Genomic DNA, 12,695 nt, shown 5'->3' with positions numbered 1-12,695 from the left:
AGCGCCCCGGGCTCCCCGGGCTTCCTCCCTGCGGCGGCGGGCAGCGCCACCGCCAGCCTGCGTGAGTTGGCGACCGGCAGGAGCGCTCCCGTGGCAAAGGTGGGTATGTGCTTCATGGTGCGGCGCCACAGTGTGTGTGTGGGGGAGAGGGGACGTAAGTATGGGGGGCGGTGACGACGGACAGGGGAGACCAGAGGCTGCTTCACAGTGGCCTTCGCCTTGCTCTTCCTCCTCCACCTTGAGTGTAACCCTTCAAGTCCCGCTTGCCAACTCTGGGACACCATGTAGGCCCCCGCCCCATCACTTTCCCTCCCCTCTGAACCACTTGTCCGCCCCTGCTGTCCATCAGTCCTCCCTCTCTGGAATCCCATTTCGCACCACCTGCACTTGCTCTGTGCTAGAATGCAGTCCTAAGGAAACCTTGCCCCCTGTTCGTAAGTGGTGACACCCCATCCTCTCCCAGGATGGGCGCGCTTCCTGTCTCCTGCTTACTTCTAGTCCCTCCAGTCCCGCTGCTGGCAGAGCCGGTTTCTCCCCCCTTTTCAACTTTGCTGGGCCCTCTCATCTCCACAGAAATAGTCTTCTCCTGGACCATCAGACTAGCTCTCTGCCCACCCTCCATGGCCCCTAAAGTTAGTGCTTAGTGTTTCCTGGGTTCAGGCCTTGCCTGTCTGGCAAGGGAGGATTGGGCAGACGGAATTGTGTGACTGGGGGCTGGGGGAACATCACTTACAGACTTCAGGTAATGGTCAGGAATAAGTTAACCTGGAAATGGAAGGCATATTTGTTCCAGACCATCTTGGACCAGGTCTGTTGGGAAACCGTGGTCCTCTCTTGGGATCCTTGGCATGGTTGCATTTCCAGGTGGGACACTGAGTTTTCTTGTTGTTGGTTTTGTGTGTGTGTGTGTGTGTGTGTGTGTGTGTGTGTGTGTGTGTGTGTGCAACTATATTGTACAGCATCTTGCACTGTTTCTGTTTCAGTGAAAGATTTTATCTTGGGGCGTTAGTGATTTGGTTTCAGAAGTTGCTTAGAAGGTGTCATTTTACACCCTCTGCTACTGTTATTTTTATGAAGGGGGGATGATGCTCGTTTAAGTGAGAAGCAAGATATTCATGTTTTATATTTTCTTTAAATGTAGAAAAATACCACTTAAAGGTAACAAACACATTGTTGATCTATGGCAATTATTCATTTCAGAAAACACAACCTTATTGCTCTACTTTTGACCATTTAAGAAGCTGGTGCTTCGAAAACCATTTAAACAATCTTCCAATATGTATAACAAGAAGCTAGAGAATTCTAGCCATCTGAATTAGTACTACAACATCTTTGAGGTTAGGAACTTAAGCCCTTGGATATTGAGCTTTAGAGGTAAATGCCATATTTTGCCAAAAGGTGTCTTCCTATGGATCAGGAAGAATGGGCAGTCAAGAATAGTCAAGGAATATTTATACCAGGGATCACTGCTGGACAGCAGTTAAGTCATTTTTCTTGGGTTAATTGTGATTAAATAGAGTTATGAGTGTGATTGTGCCAGATTTTCAAACGTTTCCTTCCTGTTCTTGCTGTTTTCATCTAAGATATTATAATGAAAAGTCTTTATTTGCAGAATAGGCGGGTTACTCTCCTGCTCAGGGAACTAAATGATTTTTGGAATGGTGTTTCTAGTTAAACACTAAGACATTTTTTGATGGGCCTGTATTTACAGATGCCTTCCCAACTCATTTTACATGAACTGTGTTTGATCAGGAGGTTATGAGGTAGCCTCTGGCATTTGAAAGGCCTGAGTTAGCTCCTGGAACTCTGAGGCATTTGTAGCATTAAAAAAATTGTCAAAGAGATTGAACTTACAACTTTCAGCAATGACAGTAACAGGGAGTTAATTTTTTGTTGGCTAGATTTTGGGTTTATTGGTGGACTTTCTTTATAGGCATCTGCAGTGATTGGACTGATATGGCCTTCTGAACTTCAGGAAGCTTTAGAACACAGCAGCTTTCTTTTTGTTGTGTTAACTGAGTGTAACTCTCACCCCTTTCTTCACAGGCCTACCTCATAAGGACTAAGTCTGGGTTTCTGGAAGAGTCTGAATGAAATCCAGTCTTATATTCGATCATTTTCAGAGAATGAAGGTGGAGATCATAGTATCTTCTGGCTTTTTACCCACCCATATGTGAGTCAGTGGGAGTCTTCTTGGGCAGCCAGATGTCCTGCCTAGAGTGTTCCTCTTTAAGCAGTGCTATACATTTGGCAGGGAAAGACTTCAGCTAGAAATTACTTCCAAATAGGCTTTTGGTACTTTACTGTCTATTGAAATTGCTTTCACTCCTCATTGTGAGGCTGAATGCTGGATGTTGCTTACTAGATGGACACTCAGGTTATTATTTGGCAAAGACCGTATATGCCTTAGTAGCAGGCTGACTGTAAATAAAAGACAGTCTCTGACTTTCCTAGTGAGAAGCTCCTCAAACCTTTTGGGCCAAACTGGGATATGTAAACGTTGTAGGTATGCAGGTAAACAAATGTCTGCTTAGATTGTGTATTTACATACAGTTAGACGTTGGGAATGCGTCACGTTTAAGGCAGATCGATTCTTGTTTGGCTCTTGGAGTTCATGAAACAATTTTCCACACTCTTCACCTGCATCTTTGTTTTCTGGGTTTTGGTGATCAGCAGGCTCATTGGAGTCCTCTAGTATGGCTAGCAGAACCTTCCTCTCTGCTTATATCTGAGTCATTTGAAATGTGGCATTTTCAGAATCAGGTAATTATGCTGCCCCTGGACATTTTATACCAAGTTGTGAGTAACCCACTGTCTATGGTTAGGACTTGTGGTTTCTTAATTTGCCTGTTGGGAAATACTTGTCACATGTTGCTTCTTAAAGTGATCGTTTGAGAAGTCTTATTTTAACAGAAGCCTCCAATTACTGCAGGTGCTCAATGTGTGCTAAGTTTCTCAGCCTAACTTGTTTTTATTTCATATTTACAGTTGAGTGAGGTGACCCCTGTAGCATTGGTTCTGGTGTTTCAGGGAAACGTGTTTTCCTAAAAGGGTTTTACAGTTCCAAATTGAGTAATTTTTTAAAGAGTACTTTCTAATATGCTTTCATAATAACTCAAATGTAAAACAGTTCCAACTTTTTGAGTGATTTCTTTTGGGGGGACCCCCTTGCCTTATATTTGGGCACACACAGAATTTACTCTGGACCTACACTGTGCCAGTCACCATTCCAGGTGAACCAGACCAGAATGGGCGCGTGCTCTCGCTCTCTCTGTCTCTCTCTGTCTCTCTCTCTCTCTCTCTCTCTCTCTTTTGATGGGAGGAAGGGAAAAGGGAGAGGAGAGGGATAGAATCTTTAGCATGCTGCATTACCAGTGGGCAGAGCCTGATGTGGGGCTTGATGTAGGACTCTACTTGGGGCTTGATCTCATGACTGTGAGGTCATGACCTGAACAGAAATCAAGAGTCAGATGCTTAACCAACTGAGCCACCCAGGCGCCCTGAGAATAGGCCCTCTATATGGAGCTGACATGAAGGGATTGGAAACCAGCTTGCTGTCTGCTGTCAGGAGGTTCCTGAGGGCACTGGATCGGTATTGATCCACAACTCTATGAAGATGAAGAAGAAGGGCATTTTCACAAATTAGAGTACTGTAGAAAATTTGGGTAATGCTTTTGAGGATATAAAACATAGCTGTAAAACGGCTACATTTTATATCCTCAAAAACCAGGGCCTGGTTTGTCTTATTATATATATTATATGTCTGTATTATATATGTTTGAATTGAAAATCTGTATCTCTTAGCCAGTGTGACTGGGAGCCTGTAGTGGGTAAAGCTTAATAAACTAGAGTATCATACAAGTCATATCTATTAAACATTTAATTTTAAAAACACACATATGTGTTCATCATTTTTTGGATGCAGAGCTAAGGACTTGTCTTTGAGCTCTGAGATGACTTACACCACAGCCACAGTTCATGGATTACGATTTGTTTTTTCAAATGGAGAACAAAGAGGCTTTCAAAGAATTTTGAGTAGAGCACCTTCTAAATTTTAAGCAATTCCCACTTAATGTTGTATGGTTTTGTTTTCACCCAATTTGACGATTTTAAAGTGGTCTGTCTTTGGTGAGTGTTTTCAAGGTGGCCACCATATTTTTCCAAGGAGTGACTTCCTTTGTAGAAATGTCTTTCATTTACATAACATTTTGTTATCAGTACACTTGCATGAACATGGTTAGGAGTCAAAGCTGTGAATTCCAGGGAAGCACAGACCTCTCAGGGCAAGAGTGAGGGCCTGGCCAGGGGGATGGGTGCCTTTGGCAGTCATTTGGAGGACATGGGGAGCTAATAAGTCCATCTGGTCAGCTCTCTGGAGTCCAATTCAGAGAGGGTCTGTGGTATCTGGAAGCAAGACGGCATGTTCTTTAGTCATTAAGAATTGGGCAGCTTATAAGATTTTTCTCTTTGAACAATTACTGAGTGCCTACCATGTGCTGGGCAATTTGGCATATGTCGTTTATAGAAAGTTTGCCATAATCCTGTGAGGTGGGGTGGGTGGCATAATTAACCAAGAGGGATTGATATCTGGGCAAAATGGCCAAGTCAAAGAGCCAGGAAGTGTTGGATTCGGGGTATATTCTTAGGCTCCATTCCTTTTGTTCTGCTCGAATGTATCATTGGGGTTTTGTTGTTGTTTGGTTTTGGAAGTAATAAGGACTCCAGAGGAAAAGGCCCAGTGCCTGAAGGCCTTCACAAAAAAAGGCAGACAGCTCACAGGACAGCAGACAAGTGGTTGACTTGTGGTCCCTGTGGTGACAAGGGCAGACACCAGCCTTTGGAGACATGACAGATGAGTCACAGTGAAGTCCTTTTTGGGCCTGTTTTCAGCAGGCCCCTGGGGATGGAAACAGCACCCATGAGACTTACAGCAGTGTTGTGTTTCAGTTTGTGGCCAGTTAATGAATATTGTAAAGCTTGCTGTATGCCAGGCATTCACCGAGTGCCTGTGCATGCCTGGGGTTGAGTCAGGCGATTGAAGTGCATCTCACCTGTTCCATCCTTGAGCGCACTGAGGCACCCAGTTACAGAGATGGGGAAGCAGAGGTGCCAAGATTTCCTTGCTCAGAGGCACACAGTGAATGTGAGTATACCTGAAAGGTGAACTTTGAACTGATGGACTAACAACTTCGTGGTTAGAGGAGTCCTCTGGCTCTGTAACAGACCCAGTTAATTAGAGACCAGAGTCTTAAACTTAAGTAGCACTCACTTCTTAGATCCATCTACTGCCTGCTGCAGATGTTCTTCCAGTTTGAGGCTGTCATCTTATAAACCCAGGCTGTGGGTCTTATGGGCATTTAGCAGGAACGGCAGAGTGGTTGTGTGGTCCTGAAGGAAGAACATCATCTCAGAACATCATGGACAGCCCTATGTAAGTGATGTAAACAGTAAATTTGGAATCTGAGTGGACCGTAATGGCCATCCTTGTGGCTCCATTCTCTCCTCAGGAACGCAGAATCATCCATCCTTCTGTTCTGCTACCATGTTGGTCTCATCCCCAACACTTCCCCCTCCCTGCAAGCTGGGTCTCAAGCTAGGTGCAGTGGCCTCAGGCATCATATCCTCAGAACAAGACTTAATAACAGAAAGGAGGGTTTCTTCCCCTCATGTTCACTCTAGACCGCCCTCAAACACTTCCCCTCGTACTTCAGGGGCCAGTGTTGCATCCTGGGCTGGTGTCTGTGCCAGCCCCAGCTCATCCAGGGACTTGGCACACAGGAACAGCTTCCCCTCCTAGGACTGAGGCGCACTGCCTTCCCTGTGTATGTGGCTGCAGACAGGGCAGATCCTGGGCTTCATGGAGTTCTGTGAGGAAGGAGGGCCGGGGTGGAGCACAGGGGTGGGGAGCCCCAGCACAAGTAGATTTATCCTGCATTCCTCACTTCCTCACCATGTGCCTCTGGGCAAAGGTTAAGCCCTTCTGAGCCTTCTTATTAGCAAGAGGGATCCTGTCTGCTTTATCAGATAAATAAGATGATGTGCCTGTTGTAGTGCCTCGCACATGTAATTGGCTGTCATTTCAGTGCCTGTTATTGATATGAAACCTCAAAATTTTGTATCACCAATGAGGCACACTTCACAAGGCCCACCTTCCTGCTAATGGATTATTTTTATAAGGTACCCTAAGTGTGTGTGTGTGTGAGATATGATGCTTTGCCTTTAGATTCAAAGTTGGCCTGTGTCACCCTGCCTGGATTGTTGAGCATTGGTGGGCATCTAAGCCAAGTGCCTGAATCTGTTTGTTTCAACTTTTAAATTGCTTCTAAGTTTTATCTTTGTTATCACAGGTAATGTACCTGATCCTTACAAGCTTCATTAAAGTGAAAAGAAGAAAAAACCCAAACTATAATCTGTTTTAGGAAAGACGGCAGGGGAGAATCATCCCACCCAGTAGCGGATACAGCTGGTTGGCAGGCCCTACTGAAAATGGAGCATATCTCCTTGATCTGGAGGACACAAGAGCTTGTCTACAACTGCCTGGAATTAGGCTGCTCAGTGTGGTTAAAGTCAGTGGAATTATATCCAATTGTTGCTTCGTTCCGGCTGTTGAGTGGCTGCTTGCTTGCCGGAGCATGATGGAATCGGGTCTCAATTATGCAGTTGTTTCAAGCGTGTGTTTCAGTTCTATCTGTATTTAGTCTCGATTTTTTGCAGTTAACATGCTCTTTTTTGAGGTACCTTTTTGAATGAAAATGTTGGCAAGGATCTAGCTAGGGGGAAATGCTCTTTATAGCACCACTCTGCAGAGGCCAAGGTCAGTTTCTATCAGATTTGCCTTGCTTGGAAGATACTTGATGAATTAGAAATGCATGCTCAGTGGGTATCTTATTGGAATTCTAATTAATCTTAAAAGAATAAGGTGTCAAGCTGAAGGTGCTGGCAGCATGAATGGTTTAAACACTGTGCTAGCCACTACCATGTAGGGCTCCCTTCCCCATTGAGTGGAAGTGAGAATAAAAAAGCGTATAAAGTGGTAGCACGATTTGGATTCTGCTCACAGATGGCTGCCTTTTTGGGCCCTTGATGGCTTCTGGATATTTAGAGTGCAGTTGCCCTTGGGAGACCTGAAAGAGCGGCTGAGAAGAGTTAGTTTGGTGGGTTGTTTTGCGCACGTGTTTAGGTTGTTAGCAGATACAATGGTTATCTGCAAACAGGAAGACATTATGATATTTACATTTCTGCTTAATGGAATGTGTACATAATGCTCATGTGAATTTATATGAGTTTAAGTGAATTAGGATTTGCGGCAGGAATTCAGGTCAATAGAAATGGTGAAAGAACACACTGGCACCAGGAGTGGATGGAAGTACTCTGGAGCCCAGAGCACATTCTCAATGGTGCTCAGAGGGAAGGAGGCCTCCAGCAGTACTGGGGATTCGCAGCAAGGCTGTCACACAGTAGTTCAAAAATAGGTGAGTGTGCATTCTCTCCCCCTTCACCGAACACCTTTTTGAGCACCTACTATGTACCAGGCACTACAGTAATACTTGGTGTAAAAAGCTGTATTGGTAGTCAGAAAGTGGCACAGAATTTACTTTTATCTCACCAGCAAATGGAACACCAAACTCATTTTCAAAATAGCACTGGAACCCTGGCACCAACAGCTTACTGTGCCTTCTTAGACAGTTAAACCCCCAAGAGTACAGCGCCACTTTATCCCTAATGGTTGAGAAATTTCTGTCTAAGAAGTATTTACTGTTTGTAGGTAAACCATTGGATTCCTTAGCTCTTTATAATCGTACTTCGAATTCTGCATGACTGGAAAACCACACCTACTTCCCCTTCCCAAGTGTGGTGAGAGGTAACCAAAGCCAGATGTGCTTGTGCGAGATGAGGCGCGCAGGACATCAAGGAGGGCGCAGGCACCTGCCTTTGCTAAATAAGTCACATCACCTCAAAACGGACGACCAATGAGACTCCCCTCTATCTACCAACTTCATGAAGCCTATGGATTGATTTTGTCACTGGCAGTGATTGTGTGGGCCAAGTTTGTGGTCTACAGATGTGCAGAATGAAAGATAGATGCTTCCAAAGAAGAGACAGTGCTTCTTTCTCTGAGAAGCAGTAGACTAGTGCCTTCTGTGGCTGCATTTTGTATTGTATGGTTCATATGGATTTGGAAATTCATCTGGAGTTGCCATCTGACAAACTGAGCTTTGGCATATGATCTGTGATAGTGGTTTTCCTGGAGTTAACATCTCGATTGAGGTGATAGAGTTTGGATTCCGAGGAGGACTTGTACCCCTGTGGTCAGACCTTACCAGGAAGGGCCCCAAGCCAATGTGCACAATGCGTGATGCTCTGTCCCAGCATCAGCCACTGACTGCTTCTTTCATTTGTTCCTTGTGAACCATAATTCTGTTCAAGGTCCTTTCACATACCAATATTCTTCCATTTTTCACAAACTTCAGCAATGTCTTGCAAATTAAAAAATTGTTTTAATTTAGGTTTTATGGGACATAGAATTTTCTTTATTGTTCCAGAAAAAGGCATATGCACTCTACATGGGGTTAATAGCCAGTCTGTGAAGTGTGGTTGATATTAATTGTAGCATTTCCTCTGTGTCTCCAAGCTGATCAGTGCATCAGCTTTAAGTACCCAGTGCCTATAGTCTGGTCTCTGTGCAAGTTTCCCACCTGATGCTTTACTTACTGTAACAACCTCATGGGTTTAGAAACTCTTTCTTATATAACCCTGGGCTGTCCATCGGGGTTGTTACAGACTGAGGAACCCCTAAAATAGCCCTGACAGCCAGGCCCTCTGTGGGGGGTCCTGGGGACCAAGGGGACTTCAGATGCCCCCTGCCCAGAGGACATGTCCACATTGAAGGGACTGGTCTAGATCAGGTGGTGATCCAGGCCCCAGATGACTTCATTCAGGTGAAAAGCTATCTGTCAGCAACCCAACCTACTGAAGCTCAAACCTCTGCAGGTCCTATCTTTTGTCTCTTCTATGTATTTTCTGATTCCATTTTTATTTCCTCAAGCTATTTTCAGTGTTCTTTCTTCACTGTTCCCTTCTGTGGGCTGGGTGTTTTCCTGACAATTACTGCTTTGTTGGCCCTTTAAATTTTGGATCATCTGGCTTCCTGGAGGCAACAGTTAGTCATGGTGTCTCTGTTCCTCTTCTTTTGGCTTTCTTAGTGGTTAACAGGTTCTCCCCAACCCTGAGAATGGCTCAAAGAGGATGTGGATGCATTGCAGCCTTTGGAACTGCCCTTGCTTCCCGAGTGCTTGGGGCCAGGCACAGATCTGGTCCTTGTGCTGCAGAGGTTACCAGTGTGCAGCCTAACAGGCTGGTTCTTTACGGACGCAAACAGAAGCCTGCTGTGGATGCCGGTCCCAGGAAGCCTTGGGGATGTCCATACACCTTGGGAGGAGGGTTAGGCGTTTAAGTCAGCCTCTCTCCAGAGACAGCAAAGTGCTCATTTGCTTGGCTCCAGGGAATAGGACTTCTGAAGGCGTCCATGGGAGGTCAGACCTGGAGAGAGAGAGGAGGGTTCAGAGTGGCCATGCAGGCCAAGAGGAGATAGCCCGAGCAGTTGCTGCAGCTCAGCAAGTTGGGAGCTCCTCTCCTTCTGTGTCTCTGGACCACTGCAGCTCTCAGGTGTGCTCATGCCGAGGACAACCCTATTCAGTGTAGGGTTGGTGCCTGGGGAATGAGGACATCTTTCTGGTCACCTCACCATTGCCTGGTGTTCTGTTGGCAGCGGTTTTGGCTCTGGATGAACAGACATGTCGTGGTGTCCACAGCGGGGAATGTTCCTGACCATGCTCTGTGGGGCACACCGAGCGAGGTCATGCCTCCCTGAGAGGTGACCTCATGTGGCAGGCTGTCAGTTTTCCTCTGAAGATTTCCAAGGTAGCACACACAGAACTTCCCCGTTCTCACCTGGAAAAGCCACATGGGGAACTTTCTCTGTCTTGTCACCTCTGCCTCCTGGGCCCTGCCAGGTCTTTCTTGAGTTCTTAGGGTTTCTCAGATGTGTTTCCTAAGGGCATCTCTGGTCTCTAGCTCTGGCCTCCTATGGGGTCCCCACCCCACTGCTGCCTCGTGGGAAAGCTGCTGCCTGCTGGGTGGTGTATTCTAGCCCGCTGTGCTAAATTGCTATCATGTTCCAAGTCCACTCTGTGTGAACTCTGGTGCCTTCAGACTTGGTCACCTGTGTATCCCTATTTCTTTGCTTGCTGCTCCCTTCCTTCCCACACCCTTCCTGCTGCGTGCTTGTTTATTTGAGGTCTTGTGTTGTCTTCTTAAAAACTTATGTAAATGTTATTCTAGAATGTGCTTCCTTTGATTTTCATATAAAACCATGGGGTTTTATCTTCAAACTGGAATCAAATGGGTTTCCCATGATGTCTACAGACCTGGCCCATCCCAGCTGGCTCCATAGTTTCCCTGGCTTGTGGGACACAGCTGTTGGGGGCTGGGTGCCATTGAGCAGAGTGAGGTGCACTGGCTTCCCATCACCTGACTGACAGTGGTGTCCACTGAAGGAGGGTTTAGATGTGACTTTTGTTGTAGGCTTGTCCCACTTTCAGAAGCCCCACTTCTTTCTGTGGGTGAAGGGCTGCCTTTGTCCTGGTTACACTGCACAGAGTGTGGGCTTCATTCTGCAGTGTGGTCTGGCTGTGGTTTAGTTTAATAGTTGGTGTTTGGCCTTACTGAGAAGCAGTCATGGATCATCACTGAGTGAAGGACGTGCCGTGGCTTGTCAGCAACTGTGGGGGAAATGTGGCTGTAATTTGGGAATGGTTTCACCTTCTAAATGTAAGTGGGAAACCTTCCGTCAGGTTAAGGAATTTTCAAGCATGTCCATTTTCAAGGTGACAATTGTCATGATATTAGATGCAGAGGAGGTGTTACAGTGGTGAGAGTCAAGACTCGGAGGTGGCATCCTGGCTGGTGGAGGATGGCCTGGCATGGCACAGCAGGGGAGAGTACCACAGGACTGCTTGTGTTCTTGGTGGGGACAGGGGGAACCCAAACGTGCGTGTACACCATGATGGTTGCAGAATGTTCTAGGAGGTGCACGGGGGTGCTCGATGTTGGTGTTGGTGTTTATTTTCATGATCCCTTCAATGAGGTCAAGGTGTCCACCAAGAAAAATTGGCAGTTATGAGAAGTCTTGTTTGGAAACAAATTTAAATCAAAAGTGAGTCAACTTAAAGAACCTCATTAAGTAAATATTGTGAGGATGAAGCATGGATGACTATAGTTTGGATAAAAACTGTTTTAAGTCACAGAATAAGCAGACTTTGTTTTCCTAGATCATCTTGATGTTTACCTTTTCCACCCCTAGCTTTCTCTGAGTCGCTGGGGCTCAGCAGATTTATAAGATGGAGAAGGTTGGGTGAGGGGAATAATGAGAGACAGGGGCAGCATTTGATGCTTGGGAGCCAACTTTTGGAAAGATTACTTAAAATTATTTTTCAAACCAAATAGCAAGTGTGAGCAGCTTAGCCTTTGGGAATTATTTTGGGCTGAAATATAAATGGGGCAGGGAGGGATAAAAGTGCCATGTGTCCGTGGGGTCCTCTTGCTCACTGAGCTGCGGGTCTGAACTGGGCCATCTTCATACCCATCTGCGCCCACCTGGCATGGAGTCCTCTCCATGCCCATTTGAACCAGTCAGGCACCACACTGATACCCAAACTTGGCAAAGTGTGACCACAGCAGGAAAGTGACACAGGGTTCAGAACCAAGAGATACATAGGGGTAAAGTTAATAGTGAAAACAGGCTATCCTACTACCCTTATTTCTAGACCTCCAATGCTCTGGGGGTGGGCAGGCTCCAGGCCTCACCTCAGGGTGGAGGGCTCTCTGCACTCTGGTTCTCAGTCTCAGAATCCCAGGTCAAACTACAGAGTCTGACAGGATTGTCTGGGTAAGCTGGTGACAGATGCTGAGCTTGGAGGGCCTGACTTAGTATTGACATCTTACAGGGGTTGAGATCCTTTTTGGTTTTCCTTGATCAGCTGTCTCTGGGTCACCAAGTTTTATCATTACTCTCTCAGAAGGCACAGTTAACATCTTCATTTCTGTTTCTCAGACAGCACCAAATCCAGCTCCTCGTAAACCAGGCCAGTCCCTCCTGGCCGCACTCCCTGCTGCTGCTCTTGCTTGTCTGCTTGTGCCTGTGGCTGAAACAACCGTCCCAAAGTGCTGTTTTGTCATCACAGATCCTTGACTCTTCCTTTGGGCCAGGTTCCAGGTTCTTTGATCTTTTTTCTGCCTGACCCTTGGTTTCATGGCCCTGTAGCCCATGCCTGTTCTCTCTCCATGGCCCTGTAGCCCATGCCTGTTTTCTCATCCCTGCACAGGCAGCTCTCTCTTGCCATTTGCTCTGTGCTTATACAAGACCCAGCACTTTCATTGCCATTGTTTGAAGGTAGTCCATTCCCAAAGGCCTGACACCCTTTGCTCCATCCTTGTCCTTGGGACACTGTGGAGAGGCCTGTCATCACATCATCTGTGCATGCTTCTCCTTTTTTTTTTTTAATAGTAGTTTATTGTCAAATTAGTTTCCATATAACACCCAGTGCTTCTCCCCACAAGTGCCCCCCACCATGACCGTCACCCCCCCCTCCCCTTTCAGTCCATGGTTCGTCTCCAGTATTCAGTAGTCTCCCTTG

General features: G+C 46.2%; 1 protein-coding gene across 1 annotated transcript in view; it reads left to right on the top strand.

Moving 5' to 3' along the window:
• Positions 1-45: 45 nt before the first annotated feature.
• The window catches only part of SH3RF3 (SH3 domain containing ring finger 3), a 383,052-nt gene continuing 370,402 nt past the window's right edge, over positions 46-12,695 (top strand). Inside the window, exon 1 of the mRNA XM_029937043.1 lies at positions 46-99. The gene's annotated coding sequence lies outside the window, so the exon portion shown is untranslated. The remainder of the gene's footprint in view (positions 100-12,695) is intronic.

This window comes from Suricata suricatta, chromosome 4 (assembly GCF_006229205.1).
Source record: "Suricata suricatta isolate VVHF042 chromosome 4, meerkat_22Aug2017_6uvM2_HiC, whole genome shotgun sequence".
Lineage (NCBI taxonomy): Eukaryota > Metazoa > Chordata > Mammalia > Carnivora > Herpestidae > Suricata > Suricata suricatta.
This window is presented reverse-complemented; position numbering and strand designations above follow the sequence as displayed.